The following is a 5,267-nucleotide window of genomic DNA, read 5'->3' on the forward strand; positions in this document are numbered from 1 at the left end:
AACGTGGCGTTAAACAACAAACAAACAAACAAATGTTACTATTATATTAATGAAATAACACTACCTTACCAGTCTGTGTGTGGACCGGTGGGTACACTACCTCACCAGTCTGTGTGTGGACCGGTGGGTACACTACCTTACCAGTCTGTGTGCGGACCGGTGGGTACACTACCTCACCAGTCGGTGTGTGGACCGTGGGTACACTACATCACCAGTCTGTGTGTGGACCGTGGGTACACTACCTTACCAGTCTGTGTGCGGACCATGGGTACACTACCTTACCAGTCTGTGTGTGGACCGGTGGGTACACTACCTCACCAGTCGGTGTGTGGACCAGTTGGTACTCTACAGCATCAGTCTGTGTGTGGACCATGGGTACACTACCTCACCAGTCTGTGTGTGGACCGGTGGGTACTCTACATCACCAGTCTGTGTGTGGACCATGGGTACACTACCTCACCAGTCTGTGTGTGGACCGTGGGTACACTACATCACCAGTCTGTGTGTGGACCTAGGGTACACTACCTCACCAGTCTGTGTGTGGACCGTGTGTACACTACCTCACCAGTCTGTGTGTGGACCATGTGTACACTACCTCACCAGTCTGTGTGTGGACCGGTTGGTACACTACCTCACCAGTCTGTGTGTGAACCAGTGGGTACACTACCTCACCAGTCTGTGTGTGGACCGGTGGGTACACGACCTCACCCGTCTGAGTGTGGACCGAGGGTACACTACCTCACCAGTCTGTGTGTGGACCGAGGGTACACTACCTCACCAGTCTGTGTGTGGACCAGTGGGTACACTACCTCACCATGATCTTCTCTGAACCTATCAAATGCTTACTTTCTCATTTTGTCTTTTGAAGGATTGATCATTTTAATATTTTAAGAAATAAACCCTTTTCCCCTTGTTATCTTTTAGTTGTTTGTTTTACAGCATTTGATGACCATATAACTTCCAGTGTGTGATCATGTATAGGTCTTACTCTTCAGAGAAGGCGAATTATTGCTATGATATGGCCCTGGCCTCAGTCTGATAGGGCCTAACAGCCTTGTTCTGATATAATGGCCTCGGTCTGATATGGCCTAACAGCCTTGGTCTGATATGGCCTAATGGCCTCGGTCTTATATGGCCTAACAACCTCAGTCTGATATGGCCTAACAGCCTCGGTCTGATATGGCCTAACAACCTCGGTCTGATATGGCCTAACAGCCTCGGTCTGATATGGCCTAACAACTTCGGTCTGATATGGCCTAACAGCCTCGGTCTGATATGGCCTAACAACCTTGGTCTGATATGGCCTAACAGCCTCGGTCTGATATGGCCTAACAGCCTCGGTCTGATATGGCCTAACAGCCTCAGTCTGATATGGTCTAACAGCCTCAGTCTGATATGGACTAACAGCCTCAGTCTGATATGGCCCTGGCCTCGGTCTGACATGGCCCTGATATGGTCAGGCCATATTAGACCGAGGCTGTTACACAGGTTTCTGATATTGGTCGAGGGATGATGCCAGCGTGATATGTAAATGAATAAGGATATAAAGCGTTTATCGCTGACTGAGCCTTTGACATTTTCATGTTTAGCTTCTTTATGTCCATGTATTTCAGTTGGCCACTATAGTATAGTGAGTATCACTCGTTGTCCCTTCTGAAGTATTTTCAATTTCAAGAAGCCAGTTTGTCAGTTTTTTTGCATTTCATGTCGCATTCAGGCTTTCTGTTAGTATTTATATTTTTCATACTCTTAGTGAATTTGCTTGTTTGAAACTTTGAATGAATGTTTTTAATTTTTTCATTTAATTGGCGACTGATTGCTGTTTAAGCTGCAGTGAGCAATGTTCCACCTTACAGCCACCTGTAAACAAGACAAAAAATGAGCAGGGCACACTAACACCCCCAACTTCGACTCCCACATATTTCTGAGTTCAAAACATGAAAAATGTAATATTTCTCAGACAAATTTGCTTATCGAAATCAAAACTTTGCACTGCACCTCACCTGATGGTGTAGAAACTGTACCCCAAATTGGAAAAGAATCCAAGAAGTGGTTCTCAAGTAACAGGTTGCACAAATGTTTCAGTAAAAACATCCAAACATTGAAATCAAACTTCACACTGCACCTCTCCTATAGGCATAAAATGTGTTCAAGTTTGAAAAGAATCTATGCAGTAGTTTTCAAGTTATGGGTCACACCAAAAATGTCCTCAGAAGGACAGACAGACAGAATTCCTTGGTATTACTATATATCCCCGCCCTTTTAGGTCAGGAGTATAATGACCTAGTCATGGCCATGTAAATCAGTGAATGACAGCACCAGCAGAAATCCACACCCTCGAAGTACAGTGTCACACAGTCGGCCACATCACACATTGTATCCACCAGATCATTAGGACCTCAGTAAGTGCCACGCCCCTTGACCAACTTCTACAACAGTCTGTAGGCTCTATAATGTACATGACAGTCTGTATATAAGCCTTAGGAGCACCCTGTACTAGGCTCTATAATGTACATGACAGTCTGTACATAAGCCTTAGGAGCACCCTGTACTAAGCTCCACAATGTACATGACAGTCTGTATATAAGCCTTAGGAGCACCCTGTACTAAGCTCCACAATGTACATGACAGTCTGTATATAAGCCTTAGGAGCACCCTGTACTAGGCTCTATAATGTACATGACAGTCTGTACATAAGCCTTAGGAGCACCCTGTACTAAGCTCTACAATGTACATGACAGTCTGTACATAAGCCTTAGGAGCACCCTGTACTAAGCTCCACAATGTACATGACAGTCTGTATATAAGCCTTAGGAGCACCCTGTACTAAGCTCTATAATGTACATGACAGTCTGTACATAAGCCTTAGGAGCACCCTGTACTAAGCTCCACAATGTACATGACAGTCTGTATATAAGCCTTAGGAGCACCCTGTACTAAGCTCTATAATGTACATGACAGTCTGTACATAAGCCTTAGGAGCACCCTGTACTAAGCTCTATAATGTACATGACAGTCTGTACATAAGCCTTAGGAGCACCCTGTACTAGGCTCTACCATGTACATGACAGTCTGTACATAAGCCTTAGGAGCACCCTGTACTAGGCTCTACAATGTACATGACAGTCTGTATATAAGCCTTAGGAGCACCCTGTACTAGGCTCTACAATGTACATGACAGTCTGTACATAAGCCTTAGGAGCACCCTGTACTAAGCTCTACAATGTACATGACAGTCTGTATATAAGCCTTAGGAGCACCCTGTACTAGGCTCCACAATGTACATGACAGTCTGTATATAAGCCTTAGGAGCACCCTGTACTAAGCTCTATAATGTACATGACAGTCTGTACATAAGCCTTAGGAGCACCCTGTACTAGGCCCTATAATGTACATGACAGTCTGTATATAAGCCTTAGGAGCACCCTGTACTAAGCTCCACAATGTACATGACAGTCTGCATATAAGCCTTAGGAGCACCCTGTACTAAGCTCTATAATGTACATGACAGTCTGTACATAAGCCTTAGGAGCACTCTGTACTAGGCTCTATAATGTACATGACAGTCTGTATATAAGCCTTAGGAGCACCCTGTACTAGGCTCTAGCATGGCAGGTTAATCTTGTGTCAGGCATGTAGTTTAGAACTTGTTTATTTACGTGTCGATTTATATGTCACAATAAGATGCAGTTTATTTGAATGAGGACCTGAAGAGTTCAGTCAGGGCCTGCAGCTTCTTAAGTTTGTGGGTCCCGATTTTTTCAAACACAGACTTACAGAAAACACAAGATATAAAAGAGATATGTTTCATGTCTTTTGAATCAAGTTTACTTTTTCCTGCTCAATCTCTGGCGACAAATTCAACTTGTTGTGTATGGTTTTAATAGCCCCCCACTTTGTTAATTTTCAAAGTGCCCAGGGCACTTATTATGGCGAATACAGTACCAGTAGTTGGTTCCTTGGCATTGGGTACAAGGGACCCAGGCTGTCCTTGGGGTCGTATGGGGTACTAAGGAAAGTTATGTGCTAGATTCCCTTGGATGGCTTCATACTGAGAAAGAGTTTCGGGAATGAGTGAGTATGCAATTTAGTCACTTGTTCAAAATGCCAATTCTAATAGTGGTAACATTAAGACTCTATTCTTCTCAAAATAAATTTGGGCTAGTAATGAAAAAAGGTTTTGGCTCAGACACTGAATGTTGTTTACACTACCGTCAACAGTATTCATACAATATCACGGTGACCTGATAGATTAAGAAAGTTTAGAATGATTTGGCAAGTCTAGATTTCCTCAGCTCCACCTGAAATTATAGAGTGCCCTGGGCTCCATTTGGGTTTTTATTTATTTTAATTTCGTAGATACCTATATAATTTTGCGGAAGATATCTTTATTTCTTGGACTAAAGGTCAGTCTAGGTAACCAGTAAATATTCATGTCTGGACCCGAAAAACCATTGTCAATAGTTCATAGGTTTGTAAAACTTTGTATTTATATCTTATCACCCATTAATACAAATGGCTGCTTTGCATTCGAATAGGTATTTTAACCTCTGTCTGGTTACAGCAAGAGGACAACATCATGCCAGTGCTCAGACCAACGACCACTCAGATTACATTGCAAAAAGGCTAAATAGGCAATGGTAGGGATTAAACCGAACAATGCAGTGGTTGATATTATGACCACCATCTGAAATCACCAAGCTAGGATGACATGCAACTAACTGTCGCCAAACATGCAACTAACTGTCGCCAAGCTTGACCACTCAATTCAATTTAGTCCACAAGGAGTTCCCCACATGGGAAATATTTTTACGTGTACATTGTTGAGAAACTGAACTGCAAAAGTCACTTGTCTACAGCCAGGTAACATTGACCTGTCTACAGCCCTGATGACATGGAGTTGCCAGGTAATATTGACCTGTCTACAGCCCTGATGACATGGAGTTGCCAGGTAACATTGACCTGTCTACAGCCCTGATGACATGGAGTTGCCAGGTAACATTGACCTGTCTACAGCCCTGATGACCTGGGGCCCGTTCCACAAAGCCATCTTAGCACTACGACTGACGGAAGTCTATGTTAAAGTATGGGAGTTACGATCATCTTAGCGCTACGATCGCTTTGTGGAACGGGCCCCTGGAGTTGCCATGTAACACTGACATAGGAGCAGAACTAATCCAGCAGGCAGGGCAAAGAAGTGTGACAATGATTCAGCAGGCTAAAGGTTAATGATATCCTGAATGTTATGTTTATTTAAATTTGAATCT

This window comes from Haliotis cracherodii, unplaced genomic scaffold, assembly GCF_022045235.1.
Source record: "Haliotis cracherodii isolate W230 unplaced genomic scaffold, xgHalCrac1.p SCAF_19, whole genome shotgun sequence".
Lineage (NCBI taxonomy): Eukaryota > Metazoa > Mollusca > Gastropoda > Lepetellida > Haliotidae > Haliotis > Haliotis cracherodii.